We start from the raw sequence: 27,791 nt of genomic DNA, 5'->3' as shown, positions 1-27,791 counted from the left end.
GATATGTTGTATTGAACTTCGTGAAGATTCATAGGATTGACTTCATCGGTATTTTGTGATACACCACTAGTTCTGGTAAGAATTTCATTATGCTTCAGCAATTTTAGGATTTTCAAATTTGTAGGGTAATTCAAAATGAATATTACGATTACAACCGGCTATAACTATTAATTGAGAAAGGATTTACTCAGAATGTAGAAGGAACTTCAAAATTTTGTATAAATGCGTGACAGATTTTCTATGTGACTTCAATTGGCAGACGGACCATGTCTAGGCAGTAGTCCATTTCACGTCATACATTCTAACGCATTTGTTCAGTCGCCGACGCAATCGCGCGTTATTTGAGTTCTTCAATTGTTTTGGGGCATGGGGCGCACATACATGGGACCACATAGATGGAAATCGCAGGGTATCAAGTCCGGAGATCTTGGTGGCCAAGATCAGAAGACATCGTCGCCATCTCCACCTTGAACGATTCAAGGGTTTAGAAAATGTTGATTTAAAAGTGTGCGAACCATCGTACCCCAGTGTGAGGGTGCTCCATCTTACTGAAAGATGTAATCCGTCGAATCAGCATCTAGCTGTGGCACCATACCTTAAGCATGTTAAGATAACGTAACACTTCGCTCACAGAAGAAAAAGGAAGGTACAATTAACGTGATGAGATAGTGCAGAACATCTTACCTTTAGCTGAGTCATGTTCAATTACAGTGGAAGGCCTCTTCGTACCCCATATTTGACCGGTTAACCACCCAACTTATGTGGAAGGTTTCTTCATCTCTAAAAATGAAACGATCAGCCATTGTTTCATTCTCCATGCTTTCAGCATAATCCTTCATACGTTTGCCGTAATTTTCCTACTTCAATTGCTGTAGCAGTTGAATCCAGTACGGTTTCGCTTGCAGGCTCTGTCTAAAAACGCGCCACACCGCTGTTTTGTAACTGCTTTCGAGCGCCGATTTTCGCGGGTTTCGTTCTTGCTTGCGGAGAATTTTTTCAACATTAACCACTGCTTTTTTTTATTTTACAAGCATCCCGTTTCTTCAAACATCCTATGCCAGCCGTTATGGTTCAGGTTATAGAGCTTTCGGCTATCCAATAAGGTGAACCGGGTTGGAATCCTAGCGATGATCTTTTCTTGTCGTTGATCATTTTTGTAACATTTGATATGAGTATTAAAAATAGATGTAATATATTCATTGAATCATTTAATACAATTAATGGAACATCTCAGTAAGGAAAAAGTAACATAAGCACTCTACATACTTTTGGGAATTTTAAAATTCATTTAGAGCATTTAGCTATAAAACTACAAAGATCGTCAATTTGTAACGGTTTACGAATTCCGCATCCGGCTTGCACCAGCCGCAATGCTGACGTGAAATATCCTCAGTGGTAGGCGGATCATGGGTTAGTGTCCATTTGTCGTTAGGGTAACCGTGGGAGGTTCTAGTGGTCTTCCTCTCCACGCAAATGCGGGTTAGTTCCATCGAAATGTCCTCCACGCAGGCAAATTTTTGCCAATACTTGATCCAGGAGTTTCCTTGCCTTCGGGATTGGGTTCAAAATGACAAGGCTACGGAGTTGAATATTTGTAGTCGTAAACCCAAAAATTGGGTCGGCTGTTCAACGACAGTTATAATATAAAATAAAACATCCTATGCCATCTGCGTATGTTGTTCCTATTTTATAACGATGACGAAATCTTCTCAGCACTGTGATAACAGAATGAAATTTTTTAAATTCTAACACGCAGCATGCCTTCTGCACGGGACTGATCATTCTTACTAATAAACTCGCGCATGCTTAGGATTCCGCTTCACTGCGCCTGCGCCTTACATCAAGAAATTTTGATGTTCCATCTACATTCTATGTTAATCTTAGCGATAAATTATTTTTTATTAAATAGTTATAGCTTTTTGTAATCGCTATATTCATTTTAAATTGCCCAGTATAACTTGAGGCATAGGATGCATTAAAGGAATAAGATATTAAGTAAAGACAATCACACACTTAAAAGTAATATAAGCATAACGTGGGGAGAGTAGATATCGTCAATGTCAACCTTCGTCTAGGAAAAGTCACCCCAAAATAGAATCGAGTCAATATGTCTTATACGTTAGTGAATTGGAATTATATTTCTGTAGTGATACACTACCGTACTCACCCACCAGAATTATATCTGTGATAGAATTCGATGAACGTATACCACTAGTTGATTCATTGCTGTCTTAAAAGCTGTATTAAAATCACCGTACTTTTTGTTGATCGTGAGAGCTGTATTAAGTTCACGGTCGTGGCTGCTCCTGTGTTGCCATTAGCAGTCGAGTGTTTGCAGGCCGACGTTGCGTGTGATACAGACTGAGTAGCAACAACTCAAGGAGGTGGATACGGTCTCAGTCACAAATAGCAAGTCGATTGTTTAATCTATCGAAGTAGGCGTGTAAAAATCGAAGTGGAAGTTTCTGTCATGGTAGGCGTGTTCACATCACGTCCGAAGTTTACCAAAGTGGGGAGAGTAGATATCGACAACCTTCGTCTATGAAATTACAAGGCTACGGAGTTGAACAATAGTAGTCACAAACAAATTGGGTCGACTGTTCAACGACGGATATAAAATAAAATTAAAAATTCCGTGAACTTGAAAGGCAAAGAAAAATTCAGTACAGTCTTCGTCTATAACTTTTCAAATGCCTTGGCAAACACGAATGTGTAAAATCTGAAAGATAAAAAGAACTCCAGACTATAAATTTTATCAAACCAACGTGGAATTAAGATTTCTTACAGAGCACTATCATTAAAAGAGAGATCTAGTTCCCACGCTTGATGCAACAACTCTTTGGAGCTCTATAAATATTCTTTTAAAACCATCATATAATTCTTTTACTCAGCTAAATCTACATAAAAACAACATGTAATTCCCAAAGGCATCTACGGTGAGTCCTTTCCAGCCTCAGGGAGGTCTATTTATCCATTTTTAATTTTCAGTTTTTGATGTTCCATTGATGTAGGCTTAGAGTACCAGACCGCCATATTAACATGTCTTTCAATGCTAACTGATTTCAATGGTAATTTTGAAATCAATTATTTTTACTAACACTTTTCCATTTTTAACTTATAACACATCATTTCATTCGCCCATGCGATTATCTTTCAGTTTTTATAACTTATATATCTTCCGGCGGTCTGGTACTCTTCATTTCAATATCATTTTAAAAGTGTCGTAAATGTGAATAGGCTATCGCTGTGTTAAATTTTACCATTTGTAAACTCTGACTTTGGTCATTGTAATTAATGTTTTATTGTTCTCGCTCCAATCTATTTTTTATATTTGTTGTTCCCCTAATTGTCCTTTATTGCCCGAAACCCTGTTTTTTAATTTTCTCCCATCCCTTGATTTTTCATAGATTTTTATAGAGACTTCACTTTTCAATGTTAACGGTGTTCTATTCTCCATAGCAATTTGTAAACAAACTTCATGATTTCAGATACAGTTAAATGCGTTTAATCACGTGCCATCCAAGTTCTTTTATTAAATTTCTATAAATTAGACCTTATGCTGCTCTATATCTTTTCCAATTCCATGTTGTATTCAGTTAATATTAAAGTCAGAGTTTACAATTCTTTAATATTTTTTCCTTTCTTCCTTTCCTATTGTACATACATTATTCCAATGCATTTTTTATTATCATTTTACTTATGTTAGGGCTATTCATATTTTCTAATAGTAGTTTAATCACATGTTTTTTTTTTTTCTTAAATTACGTATTGTGTGTACTTTTATTACGACCTAAGTCTTTCATGTATTTTTTTACATAACTTATGGTCAATTAGTATTCTTTTTCCCAATCAAATGATTGAAATATAGAATCAACTCAATGATGGACAGCTTCAGGCCAACTATTCAAGACCGGTACTAATTAATAAATTGCCATATCTACTCTCACCACTTTAATTTATATCATTAAGTTTGATTATGTTTCATTAGCACAGCGATGACCTATCACCTTAAAGTAATTATTTACATTGCTGTAACACTCCATGGCCCATTGTAATTCCTCTTTATTTCTTCTTCTTCTTATCTATCTTCAGTATAGTTATTGATCTATCTTTTATTTTATTTTAACTGATACATATTTTGGTTTTCATTTATTCTCATGTTTTGTGTGCTGTTGCCAGTGGCTCAATACTAGTTATCATAGTTTGTATCAATTAACTAGGATTGTCTAGCACTGTCTAGCTTCGTCTTCGACTATATTAGTTTTTTGTTTAGTGTATTTCTATTAATGCTTTAGTTCTTGCAATTATCATATTAATTAACATTGATAATGTAATGATCTTAATATTTTTGTCTCTGCCTAGCGCCGCAATAACGTTTTTCTTTATTTATTGCGTTTACAGTTTCATTGCTGTAATTCTCTTGGTAAATCATAAATTTACAATTTAATGACACGATGGTAGAATTCTTAAACTAGACTTATAGGTTTTTTTAGCCTAAACAATATATCTTAATTCACATAAGCAATACTTTATTGTTTTCGCTCATGTTTTCATTCAGCCTAGCGCTGCCATTAAGCGTAAATGCCCCACGATTTCCTAATAACTTGTTTTTATGCACTTAATGCAGTGTTATCATAATTTTCGACTGTTTCACTAATCTTTGAATCACTGGCATCGGCGCACACTAGCATCAATGGAGCATCACATCAAATCAAATTTTTAAATAAATATTTTTACATCTTTCTTGGAATGATTTTTTCTGGGTAACTGGTTGGGACTCACCCTCGCCATTTAAAATAAAAAATTAAAAAATTGGTAACTAATACTTTAGTTTCTCGAAACGTCATTTTCCTCTGACGTATTGACTCTACGCATTGACTGACAAAAATCTCTGCTTACATATTGACTACCTTCTTTCATGGCTAATTCACAAGTTACAGACAATTGTCAAAATCCTGCAAGATCAACAAGATCCCAACGCAGAGTTACACAAACCTTTCAAAGAATTGACTACAATATCTCACTCACAGAAACTCCTTCCAGACCAAAAAATTCTCATCGAAAAGATAATAAAATCATACAATGTCCTGATACTAATACATCACCTTCAGTAACCGTTGATCTCACTTCTGTCTATGAACATACTTCTCCGGTAACCAACGACTACATCATCAGTGATACTCCAACTTCTACCAACAAAAATACCTCCATCATGTCACAGACTAAAACGGATATCGAGCGCCTTCTGCAAATAATAGAGAAAAACGTCAACTACAGCTATCATAAGAAAATATTCCTTCCGCAGGAACCACGATCTGCTTGTATCAACGCAATTCAACAAATAAGGAAGATAACTTCGGAACAAGAAACTCATGACTTGATAAACTCTAGAAACTTCCAAACATCCTTAGACAAGAAAATTGACGACATACGAATAAAACTTGCTGACTTTTCATTAAATGTTCACTCCTCAAACCCACTAAATCAAATTGAAGAGAATCTAAGGACCATCAACGCAAGACTCGAAAAATTAGAAAATACCACCTCTATCAATGTTGATGTTCCACGAGTAATAATACCATCAAAACCAATAATAGTAAGACCACAAGAAGACTGCTCCACAACTGATATCGTGGAAAGGCTGATTCAGGAAGAACCTAAACTGCCCGTGAAAAAAGTCTACAGAAACAGCAAGATGCTAGAACTAAAGTTTCATAACAATCAACATAAAGAAACGGTCCTCTCAACCTTACAAAAGACAGGCATCCAATATCACGACAAAGACGTAAAGTTGTTCTCTCTAATTCTTCTCAACACACCTACCACATTCACAGAAACTGAGATTATTGACTTGATAAAAATCAATGGCAATTTCGATCCTGCCTACGATATCATCAAACTGACCAAAGAAATCCCACATAAAAGAGATAATTCTAAGAGACATATTATTATAAGAGTCAACAGAAAACTCTCCATCAAGCTTTTGAATCTTAATTATTTCTATGCTGGACTGCAACGTTGCACAATTAAAAAAAGACTGGTCTTATTAAGATGCAGAAAATGCCAGACAATAGGCCATCACCAAAACACATGTATTGAGTCACACTGTTATTGTGAGAAGTGCGGATACCAAGGTCATAGTATTGAACATTGCACGGAAAAAGAAGAATACTGTATAAACTGTCACTCATCCAACAAAGACTCCAATTTAAATCTCGACTGTAATCACAGAGCCTCCTCACCTTCCTGCCCAACTTACCTGCACGAACTTAAAGAGCTACGTCAATCCAATCAAGTCTACACAAATCCCTACTAAAAAGACATATATATTTGCTTGTTAACATTTCTCTATATCTAGTGATACTTTTAACTCTATTAGTTTTTTTTTCATCGCTATCTTTTTTTTATTAACTTATTTTATTCATTTCTTTTTACATTCCATATTTTTTTTTTCTTTCCATTTCTTACTTTTCCTCATTTTATTTATTTTTAAATTTTTAAGGCAACTTTCATTCTTGTTTAAACTTTAGTTTCTAAGCATTTCAACTTAATTTCATTTAGTAATGCTTAATCAATTTAATAATGATATAAAACAGTATACTATATCAACAAATCTTGACGGACTTAACATTCTACAAATTAATCTTCAAAGGTGCAAAGCAGCTATCTTTTTATTGAAAAAAACGGTTGTTGAGCACGGGATCGATATAGTTTGTTTTCAAGAACCATATTCTCCTAAAGGAACAATAATAGGATACCCAAGCTTTTGGAAACTTTTCGTGTCGGCAGATGGTAAAAGTGGTATATTCATACCAAATAAAACAATAACTCCTCTACAGTTAGATATCCTACAAAATTCAGTTTCGATTTCGATAAATTCATCAAATAATTCTCCATTAATATTAATCTCTTTTTATAACTCTCCAAGTAATAACGAAATAAATTTAATGAAGGATTTAATCTATTACAGCAACAAAAATTTTTATAATTCACCTACTCTAATTTGTGGGGATTTTAATGCTCATCATGACTTCTGGGGATATAACAACAGTGATGCCAGGGGCGATGCTTTACTGGATTTCATAACATCTAATGATTTGAAAATTCTTAATACCCAGCCCGCGACACCGACATTTGTAACCTCCTTAACTTCATCATTTCCTGATCTTACTTTAACAAATAATCCAGATGTTTTAACATCCACAACATGGAATGTAATGGATATAAACAGTAATTCTGACCATAAGTACATATTAATCCAAGTAAATAACACATTCTCTTTTTCCTCATTCACGCGATTCAAAACGAAATACGGAAATCACAATAAGTTCAGAAAAGTTTTTTCAACTTTTAACCTAGACCTAATAGATGATTTAAATACAATACAAAATCATTCAGACCTAAACAGTTTTACGAATAACTTAATTAGTAAAATTTTTATAAGTTGTCAACAAACTTACAAAACTAAACTTTTTCATCGTCCAACAAATGCCACTTGGTGGACAACACAGTTAACAATTTACAAAAAAGAACTTCAAGCAATTAAAAGACGCTTTCAACGATCAAATGATACAGAGATTATTAATAAATATAAAACAATTTATAAGAAAAAAAAGAGCAGAGTATAAAAAACATATTATACAAGCTAAATATAAAAGTTGGCAGATTCTTTGCGAAAACACTAAGAATATTTACGGTGCCCATTATAAATCTACATTTAGAACAAATTCATATCCAACAATACTCACAAATATATACAACAACAATTCTCAACTTGACGAAGCAAACAGCATTCTCAAAAATCTTTTTCCTGACGATAATATTATTCCTACACGTCCATTAATTTACAGTAATAACACACCGGATCCCCCATTCACACACAATGAGTTACAACGCCTAATTAAGTCTCTTAATAGCAAAAAAGCACCCGGCATCGATGGAATAGATTACATTGTAGTTAAAATTTTATTCTCATTTTTCAGTACTTTAATACTTAAATTTTTCAACAAATGTCTTGCTCTAAATTATTTTCCAGATCATTTTAAGAAAGGTCAGGTTTTACTTTTTCTAAAAAAGGGCAAAGATCCAAAGCATTTAACATCTTATCGCCCAATCACCCTTCTACCTTGCTTGGGTAAATTTCTGGAAAAACTTATTATTAAAAGACTAAATTTTCATTTGGAAAATGTAAACGCCCTTTCAGATTTTCAATACGGTTTTAGATTCGGCAAGTCAGTCCATTTAGCTTTGGATAATTTTAAAGATAATTTAACACACCCCAAAAAAATAATTACAAACACGTTGCAGCTATATCTTTAGATATTAAAAGTGCCTTTGACAACATTCAATATAGTATAATTAATCATGAGTTGTCAAAACATCATATTCCCTCTAATCTTTGCCTTTTCATAGAAAGTATAAACACAAATAGACAAGCAATTGTTTCAACAGATCAAGGTTACGTAACTAAAAACATTTCAAAAGGTTGTCCCCAGGGGTCATGTATTGGTCCTACAGCATGGAATCTTACTATCAATAGTTTGCTTAACATACATTCTGAAAATTATATGATCCAAGCTTTTGCAGACGATCTGATTATACTGACTTTTGCCAACTCAAGGAGAAATTTGGAAGAGATTACAAATAATTCCCTTAATGAAATTCACACATGGCTAATTCAAAATGCTCTAAATCTTTCTATAGAAAAAACAGTTTACATTCACTTTTATAACACAGATCGCAGTGCAATATTTAAAATCAACAATATTAAAATTAAACATTCTAATCATTTTAAATATCTAGGAGTAGTCATTGACAAAAAATTAAACTGGGGTTCTCACATTAATCTTTTAAAACAAAAATCTAAAACATTATTAAATTCGCTTCAAAAAATCAACCAAAAATCATGGGGTATCAACCAAAAAGCGAGAAAATTAATATACAATACAGTAATAATTCCCGCATTAGCTCATGGTTGCAGCCTATGGGCTACGAATATCTCTCCACGTATTTATCGCTCTTTACAATCTATTCAAAGAAAATTTCTTTTAAACATGAGTAGAGCATATTATTCTACCCCAACGACAGCACTTCAAGTACTAACAAATATTCCTCCTCTCGCAGAACAGATTATGTCAATATCTTGTTCAACAACCGTAACTCACCTCCAAAAAGATGCCAATTTTAATAATATAACGTATAATACACTAGACTATGAGAAAAAGCTAAAAATACCACATCGCCATCCATCTTTTCACATAATTAACAAAATAACTTTAGTAGAACAGAATAATTTTGATTTTAACAGAAAAACAAACTATTTTACAGATGGCTCGAAGACAAACACAGGCACAGCTTTCGCTTTCCTCAATATTACACATTCACAAAGCTACACATTAGACAGGGAAAATTCGGTCTTTCAAGCAGAACAGTTGGCAATCTTTGAATGTATTAAATACATTAAGAGCACTAAAAACTTCAATAATAACGATATCTATGTAATCTGGTCAGACTCAAAATCATCAATATCATCAATACTTGATTTTGACACAAATAATAGAATTTCTTTTGAGATTCAACAAGAACTACAACACACATCAATTCAAATTTCCTGGATTAAAGCACACAGCGATAGAGTAGGTAACGAAAAAGCAGATGATTTAGCTAAACAATCTACGAGACAACCAAAAAATTATGCATACCCACTTCCAGTTTCATATCTTAAACGACGTATTAAAGATTCTCTTCTAACAAAATGGCAATTTCAATGGAATAATTCAGACAGAGGCAGACGTCTATTCAAAATTATTAACAATGTTACTTTTTTTAAAACAATTCCTCCAAAACAAGTCATCTGGTTCTTGACGGGTCATGGACCATTCCCAACATTCTTTAATTACCTGCATATAACAGATACTGATCTTTGCACCTGCGGCCAACAAGGTTCGCCTGAACATTATCTCACTAGTTGTTCCTACACTGTCTCCTGGCACAGTCGTCAACCTAACCCAACAAATTTAGAAATTTGGCAGAAAACTTTTATTACAAACAATACCTTAAACAAAAGATTAATAACAGTTATGAACTTCTTAGCGGATAATGACTATCTATTAAAATTTTAATAACTTCCCATTTTACATGTATAATATTTTTTTTGGTCTTATTTCTTCCTAAATTCCACACTTTCAGTAAAATCTATTTTATTTTTAAATTTTTAAATTTTTTAAATTGTATGTTATTTAGGCTGGAGTGGAGCTGGATCAGCGGCCAAGTCCTGGGCTATATGGTTAAGGGTTTTCATAACCTAGGTACATGCTCAGGGCTTGGAGGAAAGAAAAAAAAAAAGAGCACTATCATTAAAATGAAGCATTACACTTTCTAGGTCAAAAGTAAACTAAACATTGTTTTGCATGTTACTCATTTTTAGTTGGTATGCCAACAACTTCATTTACTTTTGCGTTGTATCTATTTTATAGTGGTTTAGAAGGAAAAGTTTATTAAAACTTGTTTCGGCAATGACTTTAATGAATTAGTGGTCTAAATTAAATTTAAGGTTTGACGAAAGTTAGTTTTGGCCGTTTCTTTTAATTGACGATTGTAGAGCCGAAATTGCTTGTTGGGCCAGCAAATTCCTTCAGTGGACTAGTGTTTAGATGCGAAATTCAAATTTGTAATTAGATCAGAATATCGTTAAAAGGTTTAAACGGTAAGGTTAACAAAAGTTTATTCCACTAACGTAGTGCTTACGTTTTCTTACCATGAATTAACGTTTGAAGGCAAATTTCAAACTTCTTCAAATTTCAAGCTGTTTTCTTGATCATAAATGAGCAGACATTTGTTCTGTATTTAACTTATTTTGGTATTTGGATTAACGAAAACTTAAGCAGGAAATTTAGATAAAGTAACAATAGCGTTCGTCTTATGAATAAAGTTTCAAACATTCTAAAATGTAATGGTTTTAATTGAAAAGTAGCCAATTAATTAATAATTATTTTATCATGGCATATTTGTTTACGGAAAAGATTTTTTTTTCTTTATCATTGTTGCCAGCTGCGAATAACCAAGTAAACATTGTTTTTACAAGCAACTAACTACAATAATTATTTATTGTTGGACAATACATTTTGACAGAAAAGTCTACTACTAAGCGCAAACTACTCATTGTCAATAAAGAACACTATCATAAAATTACTGACTTTATTAAATATTAGATACATGATCATTAAATTAATTCTTAACTGTTATGTTTAAGCGGTCAAGATTATTAAGTACACTGAATGTTTCTACAACATCATCTCTAACACATCATGTATTTAAGTACTTTATATTACTTTTCTAGCTGATTTTTATGAAAACAACAAGCATTACTTACGATATTACTTTATAAATTTCAATGATAGTTACACAAAATATTAAAATTTACAAAAAAATTGCTAGATTATAAATAACTTTGAAATTGAAGCGATTCATTCTTGCTGCCGACCACAAATTAAATGGCGATATTAACAATCTTAAAGAAGTTACAACTCAACAGTTGAGAAAGTTTTTCCAGTTTTGAATCGTTCGCGAACAAAACTAACACTTCCGCAAATCTTTTTTTGCGTTTTCTGTCATGAAATTACATTGGTTAAAAACGATATTAAATAATATTAAATTTTTTTCTTTCTTAAATAAGGGTTTATCTATTAATAATATGGGATGCCCTTTCACAAAAAGTAATAAAATAGATGAATGTTAGATTGGACGCTATCTAACCTTATATAATATGAGATATAATATTAGAAGATAACATTCAGGAGACTAGCGTTTTCTAGCAAATTTAGTATTATATTACATCTTTCTAATGTTACATAATATCCTTTCGCTACCTGGGTAGCGACATTTAAATATTCTAGCTAAAGTGAAATTTAAATTTTCTGAGTCAAAACTTTTTTTTGGTATGTTGTCAAACATTTTTCTGAGCTAGTGATTTTCTGCAATGAACTAACGTTTTATGATAAAATTCAAGCTTGTTTATAGTTAACAAACAAAGGCCATATTTTTCGATAAATCGATTTTCTAACAATTTTTTTTTTATTCTGCCTGCAATTTCCTATTATGGGTTAAAGTATAAAAACGAAAGTCAAAAGTTTCTAAATCATAAACTAACTAAAACTTGACATGACGTTTTTGGCGGGTGGGGGGCTACCAGAAAATTCTCACAATGCGCTCCTATTTGGAGTTAAAATGAATTTTTCTAAATCAAAAGTAAGCTAAAAATTTATTTGGCATAACTCCTTGATCTAAAAAAAGATTTTTTTTCGGGCCACTGATTTCATATAATGGCCTAGAAATTAGTAATTTCGTACAAAAAATTTTGATGGGCTAACATAGTACTAACGTTTTTATGTAATACTTGAACTCTTAAAAGAAATATCGCGGCTTTTGGATCATAAATTAGCTTTCATTGTTTCATTATATAATTTATAAATTGTTTTAGACTTCTTTCGGTGCTTTAACTAACGAAAATACTTGCTGGGCTAACAGTTAGTTGAACAATTTAAATTTGTGCTTTCTTGTTCGAAAGTTAGCACCCAGGCTCTTTATAATACAATACCACAATAGATTCTTTAAAAAATTATTTTGAGAAAATTTCGGATTGAAAATTTTCTACCATGGGCTACGTATATAAAAAAATTGCATTGGTTTTAAGTCAAACGGTTATTGAAACTTGATTTTACTCTAGCTTTATTTAGTTTGATGGGTCAACACTATTTATCAGGACTAACGTGTGCTAAAAAATCTATTCAGTAGCCTAACGTCTGAAGGCAAAATTAAAATTCTCCTACTCAAAAGTTAGATTTGACCTTTTTTGGTCAGTAGGCTTAGAAGAGTACTTTATTAGGTGAACGATTTATTACTACGGGCTAACCATTGAAGAAAAATCTTTAATACTTCTTATTTTATGCTATAAATTAACTAAAACTTGTTTTTCTTAGTGTGCTAATTTTGGTTATCAGAGGTATGGGAGTGTAAGTGCTGCATTTAAATATATTTTTTCCCTATCAAATAAATAATTCTCATTGACATTATATAAATTAACAGTGATTCTTTCTATTTATAACGTCTCTTTAGAAATGTTGATAATTTCATTTGGAATCTTATTCTTTCTTTGCATTTTGCAGGAGAGTTTGCATTGGTCTTCGTAAGGAGTCATGGCATTGACTTCATTGATATTTTGTGATACAACACTAGTTCTGGTAAGAATTTTACTATGCTTCAGCAATTGTAGGATCTTCAAATATACAGTGTACTTCAAAATAAATATAGCGATTACAAACGGCTCTAACTATTTAAAGAAAAAGAATTTATCGATAAACATTACACAAAATATAGAAGTAACTTCAAAATTTTGTATACTTGCGGCACAGATTTTCTATAGGACTTCAACTGGTCACACGGACAATATCTAGGCCAGGGGTCCCCAACCCTATGCTCGCGGGCACTATGGCGCCCGTCGATCGATCTAGGTGAGCTCGCTGCTTATGCCCAACGATAAAGTAATTCCATTTTCCCTTAAAATTCTATGCAAATGCATACTGAAGTACTCTGGCTCAGTAAAGGCAAAGTACTTGATAGATTTCTACATTTAATTGAAGAAATAAGAAATCAAATATTTTTAGAGCTAAGAGATCTCTCGCAGATTTATCTCTCCTAACCGACATGATGGCATTAATAATTTAAATTTTGGAGCTGCAGAGAAAGGACAAACATATAGCAAGAATGACAGGGGCTCATTCAGAGATAAGTTATTTTTGTGTATATCACATTTGAAAATTAATTCTCTTCGGTATTTTCCAAACATGAAAAAATGATAGGTGACAGTGAAATTGGCTTATCAACGCTTCAAGCTCAATTTAAAAAGCGCTTTCAACAATTTAATATAATCGAGCCTTTGATCACCTTTTTTTGTAAATTCTTTTACTAACCAAATAAACATACCGTAATAGCAACATACCTGTACATTTCAGAATTTCTTCAAGTAAGGCGAGAAGAAGGGGAGAGAGAAGTTTTTGATCTTCAGGATGACATTATCCGCAAAACTATTATATCAGATGAGAAATTCTGTAATATATGTAGTTGACAGAAATAAATTCCATTCTTAAAAGGAGCAGCGTGGTGCCATGCGACTTAAAGAATTCTAATCAACGGTGTGATTAAGGAATTTTAATGGGACAAAGGGCATGAAATTGTAAGTTACAAGTCACAAAATAAAACATTAATACAATCAGGGAGAAAATAAAACTTAAGTGGGGGAAATTCGAAACCTACATGTTTTCGGTTCGAGAGATGGGGTTAAACTAACTTAGAACTGCTCTATTTGAGTCTCTTTAGTGTTCATAGATGGCGTTGGCAGGGGTTTCGATTGTCACAGCAGCATATAAAATAAAGTCGTTTTTAGGTTCCACATACTTGTTTGAATCATTGTTTTCGACAATGAATATCATAAAATAGAAATATAGATCCCGACTTACAGATGAACACCTTGACGATTGCCTGCGAGCAGGAATTTCATCATATTCTCCCAATTATGAAGCGCTGGCCAGTGAACTGCAATTAAGATAACATTAACTGTATTTTATATATTTTATAAATAATTTTTATGCTTCGTATGTTTTAAAAGCAATTTAGCAATAATTTATTTTACACAAGAATATGAATACTATTTATATTCATGAGGTAAATTTATTTTTAAAATTAAATTTTTTCCGCATTATATGTAGTGTGTATTATTACCTATGTCTATCAATTATAAATTTATCTTGAAAAATAAATGGTCACCGCCATTCTATCGATATTCTGGTATTTGCTCTTAGGTACAAAAAGGTTGGGGACCCCTGATCTAGGTGGTAGTCCATTCCACACCATACATTTTGACGCATTTGTGCAGTCACCGACTCAATCGCGTATTCTTTGAGTTCTTCCATTGTTTTGAGCGTGGGAAGCACATATATCCGTCTTTCACATAACCCATAGATAGAAATTGCAGGGTATCAAGTCCGGAGATCTCGGTGGCCAAGAGTAGAAGACATCGTCGGCATCTCCGCTTCGACCGATTCAACTCTTAGAAGATGTTCATAAAAAATGTGCTAACCATCGTACCCCAGTGTGAGGATGCTCCATCTTACTGAAAGATGTAATCCATAGAATCCATCTACCTGTGGCACCATACATAAAGCATGTTAAGATGACGTAACACTTCGCTCACAGAAGAAAAAAGGAAGGTACAATTTACGTGATGAGATCGTGCAGAACATCTTTCGCTGAGTCATATTCATTTACAGTTGAATGTTTTGTGGGGAGAGTAGATATCGACAATGTCAACCTTCATCTATGAAGAGGTTCCCCTTGATAGAATCGAGTTAACATGTCTTATGTACTAGTGAATTGTAATTGTAATTTTCTAGTTGTAGACACACTACAGTACTCCCCCACCAGAATTATAGATGGGATAGAATTCGATGAATGAATACAACTAGTTGAATCATTGCTGTTTCGTGAGAAGCCGGGAGAGGTGCATTAAGATCACCGTACTTTTTGCTGATCGCGAGAGCTGTATTAAGTTCACGGTCATGGTTGCTCCTGTGTTAACATTAGCAGTCGAGTGTATGCAGGCTCATGTTGTGTGTGATCGAGACTCAGTGGCAACAGCGCGAGGAGGTGGATAATGTCAGTCATATGTAGCAAGTCAAGTGTTCAATGTGAACCATCCATTGAAGTAGGCGTGTTCAGATAGAAGTGAGCGTGTTCACATTACGTCCGAAGATCACCCATGTGGAGAGAGTAGATTTCGACAATGTCAAACTTCCTCCATGAAAAGGTACCTTCAAATCAAGAATCGAGTTAATATGTCTTATACAGGGTGTCTATACAGGGTGTCTCAGTTAAACGTTTCAGAACTCCTAAGAGGGGTAGAGTGCATCCTGATGACTCGAAATCATATAGCAATGCGGGGTCGGAAATGCTTTCCAGACGCGGTAGAGGGAGTTTTACGAAAGTTCCGAGCTTTCTAGTGCGTTGGCCTCCTCGGTCACCCGACCTATCAAGTCTTGATTTTTATTTATGGGGTCATATGAAAACAATGGTTTATGATACCCCTGATGACAATGCTGAGGAGCTGGTTGCAAGAATCGCAGTTGCTGCCGGAGAAATTTGAGATATGCCTGGAGTATTGGCATAAGATAAAGTTGTGATAACTGAAATTTAGTTTCGCAATTTTTGGCAGACTAACGAAAATTTTAGTTTGGTTGGCATACGATTTAAATTTTCGTCTGTGAGCTGATATTGTAAGGTAAAATTATTATAATTCCTATCGCAAAATTAGATAACTCTCTTTTTCCCCATAAACTTTTTTGGTAGATGATCTAACGAACATTTTTGTTGTCTGTCGTTAGCATTTGGTCTACAAAGAGCTTAGAACTAAAATTCATACTCTCTGTTAGAGGTTAGCTAGAATTTGCTTTGACAATTACTTTGTGTTAAACCAAACACAAAGTAATGGTGGGTTAAATGGTAATCCAATGATATAATACAACATTTGTCGACAATGTTCAACTTTTCTAAGACAAAAGATTCGTTTTGAGCAATACTATTTTCGGAGGTTCTGAATTACATTGGCCAGAGCCGCGATGGCTCAACGGATGGAGTATTCGCCTTCCAGTGAGGGGGAGGAACCCTCTCATATTAAGTTGAAGACAACTAGGACATAAATCAACTAAACATTTATTAACAACTGAAACATAACAAGATAAAAACAGAAACGTAAAATTAAGTATGTGTGTGTGATAGAGACTAAGTAAAGTTCGAAGCTTCTTAAATACTGGGGAAGATACAAAGTTGCCGATCGTGTGTTTGTCATCCCGTTGATTCCCTTGGCGACTACGCGCCATGCCTGGCGCCACAAGGTGAATCGGGTTCGAATCCTAGCGATGGATGGTCGATACGAATCCGTATCCAGCTTGCACCGACCACAGTGCTAACGTGCAATATCCTCAGTGGTTGACGGATCATGGGTTAGAGTTCCTTTGTCGTCAGGGTAACCGTGAGAGGCTTACGTCCCCTTACCACCAGGCTAACAGTAGGAGCTCTCCGTGGTTTTCCTCTCCATATAACTTAAATGCGGATTAGTTCCATCAAAAAGTCCTCCACGAAGGTAAATTTCACCCAATACTTGATCCAGGAGTTCCATTGTCTTCTGGATTGGGTTCAAAAATACAAAGCTACGGAGTTGAACATTAGCTATCGTAAAGCCAAGAATTGGGTCGGCTATTCAACGACGGTTATAAAATAAAATAAAAAATAACATTGGCCAACAACATTCCATAACAGTCAAAAGTTTGATTCAAACTTGTGGTTACGTCAAATATAAGTTAAAATATTTTTGGAGCTAAAACTTGTTTCGGTCGTAAAATTTTTTGGTCAATTTACTAACGAAATTTTGGTTGAGCTATCATGGACAATGTACAATGAGCTTGCGTTTGGGGGGCGAAATTTAAATTTTCTTCGTCCAAAGTGAGCGAAAAAAAAAAAACTCATTTTCTTATAGGTTATGGAACAAAATTTTTTGTTTGGCCTTACGTTTGGCCTACAATTCTAACTAGCGGTTACTTAGTCAAAAACTAGCTGAAACTTGTTTTGGCCATATTTTTCTTTGGGAATAATTTCTAACAAAACTTTTAATTTGACAAAAATGTGCTAGCAATTTTATTACAATGGGTTAACGTTTGAAGTTAAAATTTAAACTTGTTGCTATTGGATTATAAAGTTGCTGGGCTGATGATTTACTGTAATGAACTAAAGTTTTGATTCGATAATCAAACTTTTGATTTCTATTAAGAAAATGAGTTAAAACACAGTTCAGCAAATTTTTTGGTGTTCATACTAAAAAGGATTTTTGTTAAGTTTAAAATTTTCTTTCACAATTTAACTTTTCATAGTTCAAAATATTTTCATGGTACATAGTTACCTGAAACTTGTTATGATCAGGGCTGTTTTTGACGGCTGGGCTATCTAAATATTTTGTCCAGCTAACGTGGACATAAAATTTCCTTTAATGAACTGTCATTTGGAAAAAAAATTTCTTATTTTGTATAATATTTGCGGGAAAACTTAGGCTAACGATTTTCCATAATGGTCTATAGTTAACAACCACAATTCAAAATTGTAGTTTTCATGTCAGAAATTGGTGGTTTTGATCGCGAACATTTTTTGAGGCTATCATTGACTGATTTCTAACAAAGGGCTAACATTGGAAGGCAAATTTAAAATTTGCCGTTTTTATGTTAAAAATCAGCTAAAATTTGTTTTGTCTACATCTTTCGATTAGTAGTGTAGGGCTAACAGTTTCCAGCAACGAGATTACATTTTAGGACAAAACTCAATTTTGTGATTTCTATGTCAAAAAAACTTTTCCCTGGATAATAATTTGCCTAAACTTTTTGAGTTATAACTTTTTTGCATTGGTTGGCGAATTAATGTAAATTTTTGTTGAACTACCAACGCTAAATATTTTCTTAAAAAATCTAACGTTTGTAGGCAAATTTCAAATTTGTAGTTTTCAGTGTGTGATAGAGAGAATTTTAATAAAAGCCGGTTGGTAGGGCACTAGGCCCATGTCCAAGAGTTCGTATGTTCGATCCCTGCCTGCTGAAGGTTCCCCTTATTGCAAATGGTGACAGATGCACGTTAAATCTGTCGAGTTGCAAAGTTCTCCATGCTCCCATAAAAAATCAATACCTCTGGGGTACTGATCCAGGAGTTTCCTTGTCTACTGATTAGTTCAAAATGACAAGGCAACGGGGTTGAACAATAGTATTCGTAAACCCTAAATTGGGTCAGCTGTTCACCGACGAATAAAAAATAAAACTTGAACTTGAGAGGTAAAAAAAATTTAGAGCAGTCCTCGTCTATAACTATTCAAATACCGTGGCAAAAACAAATGTGTAATATCTGAGAGATAAAAAGAACTCCAGACTATAAATTTTATCAAACCAACGTGGAATTAAGATTTCTTACAGAGCACTATCATTAAAATGAAACATTACACTTTCTAGGTCAAAAATAAACTAAAAATTGTTTTGTATGTAACTCATTTTCAGTTGGTTTGAAAATAAATTCATTTACTTAAAACTTGCTGTATCTATTTTACACCTGTGGTTTATGGGGAAAAGTTTACTAAAACTTGTTTCGGCAATGACTTTAATGAATCAGTGGTCTAAATTAAATTTAAGATTTGATAAAGATTGAGTTGTATTAAGATTGATATTAAGATAAAGATTGAGTTGTATTAAGTTCACGGTCGTGATCTCTCCTGTGTTGCCTTTAGCAGTCGAGTGTATACGTTGTTGTGTGATCGAGACTGAGGTGCAACAGCGGGAGGAGGACGATGTCGCAGTACAACTGTTAAATGAAGACCATCCTGCGAAGTAGGAGTATTCAAATCGTAGTGGGCGTTTCTGCCAAGGTAGGCGTGTTCACATCACGTCCTAAGTTCATCAGTGTGGGAAGAGAAGTCAATCTTCATTTATGAAAAGGTGCCCCGCTACAGATTCGAGTTAACATGTCTTATATACTAGTGAATTTTTGTAGAGGTAGAGACACTACAGTGAACATTCAGGCATCTTCTGATATGAAAATATGTCAAATTCAATGCTTTTAATTTCAATACATCGCACAAGCATATATGAAAGCAACAGGAAATTTTCGTATTTTTTTCCAGCGTTGCTCTTCATTCACCAAAATACCATACTGTTGTTTATTTTTTAATCATTTACAAATCAGTATAAATGATGCATCAAAAACTTACACATCCGTCTCTATTCCAGACATTTATATGAAAACGTAATTCATTGTTTTGCAATATTTTAAACAAAAAAATTTTAATACGATAACAGTATTCGTTGTATTAAACTTTAAACATTCTACAATGTAATGGTTTTAATTAAGCTAAAAGCTGAAATCATTGTGCACCGGAAAAAAATCCGGATTCACTACCGCGATCCGGAAGTTTTCGGAAACCAAAAATCCAGTAGCTTCAAAAAAAATTATCGATCACATTTATGTATAAAAATTCTTGTACATTTTATTTAGAAATATTAGAACTATAATTTATACTTGGCAGCTCTTTTATTTGTAAATATTTTTTCTCATACAGTAATGTGATTAGACATTAGATTTAGTAAGCTTATACATAAATATTTAAATTGTGCTGCATATAATTTATTTATAATTTCATGTTTTGAAAATATCAGAAATTTGAATTTATAAAGACGTTAATTTTTTTGAATGCGTCATTAATGATTTTACTCAAGAAATTTTCAGAATGTTTGAGTCGGGCTCACAATTGTTTGTAGTTAACAAAGACTTAGGCCATATTTTTCGATAAATTGATTTGGTAACAAAAATTTTTGATTTGACCTGCAATTTCCTAATATAGGTTAGCGTATTAAAGCGAAAGTCAAACTTGTAGTTTCTAAACCTGGTGATATTATAAACCTGGTTAAATCGGAACCTGGGTATCATTGACTGATTTCTAACATTGAGCTAACGTTTTAAAGAAAATTTTAAAGTTACGGTTTCTGTGTTAAAAATCAGCTAAAAATTTTTTTGTCTACATCTTTTGATTGGTAGTGTAGAGCTAACAGTTTCTTGCAACGGGCTTACATTTTAGGACAAAACCAAATTTTGCTATTTTTAGGTGAAAAAAAGTGAAATTTTCATTTGACATTATTATTATTATTATTTTTTGATTGGTTAACGAAAATGCTTGTTGAATTCACGTGGCATTTTGTATAATCGACTAACGTCTGGTTTCAAAATTATAATGTGCGGCTACTAGATTGAAACATAGCTGAAACCTGTTTTGGCCTAACGAAAATGTTTGTTTGGCTAACACCCAACGTTTTCTTATAATGAGTTAGTTAGCATTCAAAAATTGAATTGAAACTTGTGTTTGCTAGATCCTTAAGATGTATGGTAGGATGACGAGTCGTTAAAATGAGTCATGAGTTCTGTGATAAAAGTTTTGGGTCAAAAGTTAGCTAAAGCTTGTTTCACAATAGTTATATCTTTGCTTAGCGGGCAACTTTGATAGACAGAAGTATGGGAATGAGAGGTATGGGTTCATAGAATAAAAGTTGCTCAGTATTTATTCTTTCTTTCAAATAAATAATACTTTTTATTTTATTTTATAACTGTCCTTGAACAGCCGTCCCAATTGTTTGTGCTTACGACTACTAATGTTCAACTCCGTAGCTTTGTAATTTTAAACCCAGTCCAGAAGACAAGAGAACTCCTGGATTTGCCTTCTTTTCTGACTTTTTAATGGAACTAGCCCGCATTTGCGTTATATGAAGAGGAAAATCTCCCACGGTTAGTCTGACGGCAAGGGGGAAAATATTATTAATAAATTATACACACAATGCATGAACAATGCTGTAAATTAAGCAGTATTATTTTTAATTGTTCTTTTTGAAATGCTGATAAGCGTTGTTGGCATTTTTTAGGACGTGTCTTGACATGAAAAAGAAGAAAAGTATTTTCCGCTGCATCATAGTTCTGGTAAGAATTTTAATTTCGTACTTCAGAAATTTTCGGGCTGTTCGATGAACGAAAATGGCTTTGTGGTTTGCTTATTTTTTCTAACAATGGAGGAAGAAGGTTATAAGTAGTGCTGACGTAGGACACTAAAATTCGATCTATTTTTTTGTTGGGTCACGAATTACTACAATGAGCTAACATTTTGAAGTAGAATTCTGTCTAGTGTTTCCTGGATATAAAAAGTTATGAATTTTTTTACATTGGTAGGAGAATTGATGCTAATTTTTGCTAAGCTACCAGCTGTAAATACTTTCTAAAGAAATTTGACGTTCAAAGGCACACTTCAAATTTGTAGCTTTCAACACGTGCTAAAGAGAGTTTGAATAAACTCTGTGAACTTGAGACACAAAAGAAAAAAAAATTCGTAACAGTCCTCGTCTATAACTATTCAAATGCCGTGGCAAAAGCAAATGTGGAAAATCTAAAAGACAAAAAGAACTCCAGACTATAAATTTTATCAAACCAACGTGGAACTACGATTTCCTACAAGATGAAACATTTTACTTACTAGGCAAAAAGAAAGCTGAAAATTGTTTTGTACACTTATTTTTGGTTGGTTTGCCAACAAATTCATTTACAATTGCGGTTTTTAGAAGGGGAAAGGTTGCTGAAATTTGTTTTGGCCATAATTTTAATGGATTAGTAGACTAAATTAAATTTTTTTGCCGATGATGTTCGAAGACAAAGAAGAATAATGTTGGACGAAAGTTAGTTTTAGCCATTTCCTTTTAATCGATGAAGGTAGAGCCGAAATTGTTTGTTGGGCTTACAAATTTCTACAGTGGTAAGATTGAAATTTTTATATAAATCAAGTGTCTGTTTAGAAGAAATTTGGGTCCGCTAACGGACCCTTTACAAAATGATTTTTCTTTTAATCGGACCCTTCACAAATTTGCTTATTTTCGTTATTGTTTTGTTAATCGAATAAACCCTTCCCAAGGGAAAAAAATAAAGATGGATGTAAGCAAATTTAAGTTTTGTCTTCGGCAGACGCTTCTTCCTATATTCGTCCGAAATGAGTATTCTGCGTTCAGCAGTATAGGCTAAATACCAAATATTTGTATGTTGCATCTCTAATTTAGAAGCAGCAATTGCTGTTTATTTTTGAAAATTCAATTTTTTTTAATTATAGTTTTACAGCGTTGGGCATAATCTTGTATCTATTTACAATTCAAAAACTCTTTGAAAAAGTTTTTCGCATTAACAGGACCCTATTTGCACAAATTCATAAAAGCAGGATCCTGGTTGAAAGAATGTGACTTAACGTTTATTTTATATTCACAAATTAAGAGTGATTTTTTCACAATGTTACAAAAACGGACCTTTCACAAAATGTCTGGACAGACCCCTGTAAATGTTTTTGAGATCTTCAATGACAAAATTTTGTTAGTAACTTGAAAATTTGTCGTAATAGCGAATTTCTTGTTGCATGCCGTGTTTGTATCTAACTTTCCCTGTACTCAACACTTTATTTACCAAATTATTACAAAAATTATCCTAAGTGTGATTAACTTTTTTGTCCAATTAAATATCGTTTATTTAACATCTTTGAGAAGAAAAAAATTTAAAATTTCTAATTTACATTACATTATAAAATTTTTTGTTTAAGTTAAACGTTTAATACTTTGTTTTAAATATAGTTGAATTAATGAATCAATAAAAAAATAAGAAAGACATGCGAACTTGATCGAGATAGAAAGCTGAGAATTGATGGAATAAAATTGAGGAATCATAAAATGGCGTCCCATAACGAATTACCAAAATCTAAATGGTTACTTTGGTGATGTTCAACTTCAAAATTCTCTTGAGTTGCTTCTATTCTTCAAAATATTCTTGAGTTGCTAACCAGAAATGATAAAGGGAAAGTCATATTGCAGTGACGGACAAGTTCCAATGGGATATTTTGTTCTGGCTCAATGGTTTATAGAAATAATATTTGTTGACAAATATTTATTGTATGTAATATATGCTTATATAATATATGTTTATTCAGAAATATGTTTCATTTTGTGTATCGTTTTTAAAAAGTGCTTAAAGGTTCTTATTTTCGATATTCTTTTTTAAACACCCTTACAGGTGCTTTTTGTAATGGATGTTTTTAAAAAGTGCTTAATTTTCCCTTTTCGAAAATAAGATTTTTTTTCTTCTTTACCATATCGATTTTCATCACGTATGATGCAAAAGCTTGCTTTCCACATTGTTCCATTCAACGTTTTTACAATTCATTTAACCACATTACATTTCGGCGTACCATTGGTCCATGGCGTATAAAAGCGTCAATCGTTTTACATGTTTGATGAAATACTTGCGATTCCGCATGTGCGTCGACTGAGCTGGGTTCGGAGAGATTCTTGCACTCTCATTTGAAACTCTGCTGCATTTTGCAAGATATTCTCAATTTCAGGCTTCATTTTCCGCCCTCTGATATCGAACCTAAAAGTTTCTTAATCATTTTATAACGGTTAATATAGTCAAGAAAAAGAGCTCTTTGTCAGAAACTAGTTATATTATTATGATCATGTAAAATCTTTGAAATTTATTTTGCATTTTGTTAATGTATATAGTGCTTAAAAGGTGCTTATTTTTTGTTGAAAGATTTGTCTACGCACCCTGTGTTTAGAATATACGTTATATAATATATGGCTATTCAGAAACAGGACACTTTTGTATTTTGTCTCAGTTCGTAACTTGAAATGTCTGAACTGGTTAATTAGGATATTTGAAGTCACCCTCAGGAACCATTAGGATTGAAATTTTTCCCCAGCTGATTAGTTTATCAACTAAATTGATAAACTAAAATCTATTAATTATTACTAAGTGAACTGTTGTTATTGTACAAATGACTGTAGTATTCACTTTAATTTACATCAGTTAAGTTTAAATTATTTTTTAATTAATCATTTATTTTCACATATAGGTTGATCAGTTAAATGAAGCTTTGGAAGTATACTCATCAGAAGTTTTAAAACTTTGAAGAATATGAGCTGGAATGTAAAAGTGCTGGAAGAAAGGTTAAATTAATTTCAATAATTGTAATTGAAAACTCAGTTTCATATTTGTATATTTCTTAAATATGTAACTTATATTTTTTAAGCTTTTTATTTAGTTTCCCTTCCCAGCTGCTCGTCCTTCGTTGACAGCTTTGTTGACCTACAACCCTAGAATACATTAGAAAAAAGTTATAGTAACAGTAAAATCAAGGTATGAAAGTTGATTCAAGGTATTCTTTTTATATTTTATTTTATTTGCATCCAATGTTATTTAGTTAGACCACCGTTATAATAGAGATTAGTTTTTTCCGCTTTTTTTAAAAAATTAATACAGTCAAACCCCCTATAGTAAACATAATTTATAGTGAACTTCTGAATATAGTGAACGAAATGTTCGCTCCCTTGCCTTGCTATGCACATATATTAATTTTTGTGGATATAGTGAACCAAAAAAAAAGAGAGGAAATTGGAAATTATGAACTTTTTTCTGTCTTCGACTGATTTTTTCTTCACTTTTTGGTAATTTTGAAATTTTTACATAAAATACATAAACCGATTTTCAGAACCATCTATTGTGGCCATAAGCATTATATCTTGTTTGCTTCTTCTATCTCAGTTACCCATCCTTAAATAAAGGCCACCCTTAAATTTTTTTGTGCGTAAAACGAAGAGTAATTAAAAATAAAATTTAAAGCATTTTTCGTTAGTACATATTGTTTTTTTTTAATTATATTTGTATTTCTTTTTATTGGTCATTTGATTAAACAATGCGTAATAAAAGGAAGTAGTTCGGAAAAATTAGTTAAAATTGTTTGCAGTACGGACATAGCGAACTCCTCGTTAAAGCGAACCGAAACTTCGATTCCTTGAACGTTCACTATAGCGGGAGTTTGACTGTAAAAGAAAAATTCCGCTTTTTCCTAGAAAGTTCTGCTTTTTCTATTGGCTGAAAAAAACTTCCATATTTCACCTTTTTTTTCCTTTCTAGGTAAAACGAATTTTAAAATTGCATTCACTTGATTTAAAATAATGGATCGCGGTTTATATACGTACGATTAACAAGAAAACACATATATTCAGGACGTGATTTAACACTTAACATGCCATAAAAGGTCAAATGACCGTTAAAGTGCTTTTGCATCGAAAATGCGCTCATCGTTTTTGCACATTTGACTTAAGACTTTTTCTAACAATTATATACAGTTAGTTAGAATATTCGTTTGTTATTTTTTTATATTTTTTTTGTTTCGAATAATACTTGTCGTAAACCTATTTCGTCCAGAACCGGTCATTTGACCCGGAGAACAATTTATTGCTTTCGAAGGTTATCGGATCAGAAATTACGATGTAATGCGTGTACAACGTATTGCATTCGATGAGTTGCACATTCCTGCAAAGACTGTTGCGTAGTGAGTTCAATCAGAATAACTGTGAATTCAAATTTCAAGAAAGTACCTAAAATCTTAGATTGGCATTTTTGTATAAGAAAAAGTGGCAAAAACTAAATGTTTTGGTAAGTCGCTTATATTTTATTTTGTTGGCGTTACTTCATTTCTAACTAACTGTTAGTTTTTACCCAGAGAAATGTCGAAATATAGCGATTTATAGCGATATAGCCAAAGATAGCTCAAATTTTTAGAAGAAATAATATTAATTATAATAATAATTGTAAGAATTATAGAAATAATAATGATTAGAAGAAATATGTTTGCGGAAAATGTACAATGTAAATGAGCAATGAATTAAAAATTCTTATTCTTTGTTATACATAAAAATTTGCAATATATAATTTCGTTTAATTATAATAAAGTTTTTTTAAATTTATTTCCTTCCTAACGTCCACATTTCATACATTCAATCAAGAAACATAAAGTACGGTTATTTGACCGGCCATGATAAAAATAGGTATATATTAAGTGTTAATTCTTATCCTAGGTGGTGGTAATTTATTGTCATTTACAATGCTTATGACTATTTTTAAAGGATGCAATAAATTTATCAGTAATACTTTTCTTATATAAAAATTTTATTCACTCTTTTTGTGCTATGTCAGACCAATTGTGTGGTTACTTTTGAGGTTAAAACATCTGGCCTTTTCAGTTAACTCGGTGTATGTCAATTATCTATAATAGCAGCCCTGGCAGAGCATATTAAGGTATCATGGAGCATATATAAGTATTATTTTAACTTTCACTTTTATGATATATTAATGAAAAGAAAAAGTTGCCTTAGTACTAAATATTTCTGCTTCTAAAATATGATAAAAGTGAAATGTAGTGTGTCTACCACTACAAAATTACAACTCAATAGTAAATAAGACATGATAACTCGGTTCTACGTTGGGGTACCTGTTCATAGATGAAGGTTGACATGATCGATAAATATATCCCCCACATTGAGGACTCGGGCGTGATGTGAACATGCCTGCTTGGACAGGAAACTCCCACTTCGATTTGAACACGCCTACTTCGATGGATGGTCCTCAATTGAACAGTTGACTTGCTACTTGTGACTGTTACAATATCCACCTCGAGCTGTTGCTACTCAGTCTCGATCACACACAACGTATTCACTCTACTGCTGAAGGCAACACAGGAGCGACCACGATCGTGAACTTAATACAACTATCACTGTCAGCCCTAAAAAGTGGGGTGATCTTAATACAGCTCTCCCGACTTCTCACAAAACAGTAATGAATCAACCAATGGTATCCGTTCATCGAATTCTGTCACAGCTATAATTCTGGGGGGGGAGTACTGTAGTGTGTCTACCGCTACAAAATTACATTTACAATTCACTAGTATGTGAGACATGTTCCTTTCCAAAAATGAAGGCTGACATGGTCGATAAATATATCCCCCCCAAATATTTTTTTTTGGCTACGACAGTATTCGTTTGCATTCACGATACAGCAACCTCACATTATAACAAGCATTTCTGCTCAAACTACGATATTGAGTATTGACTGTGTTATTTAATTTCTCTGATTTTTCATATCTGTTTTTATATTTATATTTATTCTTTAATTTCCTCTTTTCTAGTGAACTGGAGTGTGCTTTGATGTACCCGCCCTTTATTTATGTGTGAGACTTCTTGAGAATATTATTTGAATTTACCAATAAGGGTTGGGAGGCTGAACTTTGTGAAAAATGCACTTCATTTTTA

General features: G+C 33.0%; 1 long non-coding RNA gene across 2 annotated transcripts; it reads left to right on the top strand.

Moving 5' to 3' along the window:
- On the top strand, positions 1-27,791 carry LOC147803286 (uncharacterized). 2 transcript variants are annotated; one of them, XR_015428843.1, is made up of 5 exons: positions 1-75; positions 13,164-13,238; positions 24,554-24,647; positions 24,743-24,837; positions 27,668-27,791. It is a non-coding gene; the product is annotated as an uncharacterized LOC147803286 (long non-coding RNA). The 2 variants fall into 2 exon arrangements; XR_015428844.1 differs by lacking the exons at positions 1-75; positions 13,164-13,238 and adding an exon at positions 21,428-21,597.

Source organism: Parasteatoda tepidariorum, chromosome 9 (genome assembly GCF_982258835.1).
Source record: "Parasteatoda tepidariorum strain Cologne lab strain chromosome 9, Ptep-v5.0, whole genome shotgun sequence".
Taxonomy (NCBI): Eukaryota; Metazoa; Arthropoda; class Arachnida; order Araneae; family Theridiidae; genus Parasteatoda; species Parasteatoda tepidariorum.
This window is presented reverse-complemented; position numbering and strand designations above follow the sequence as displayed.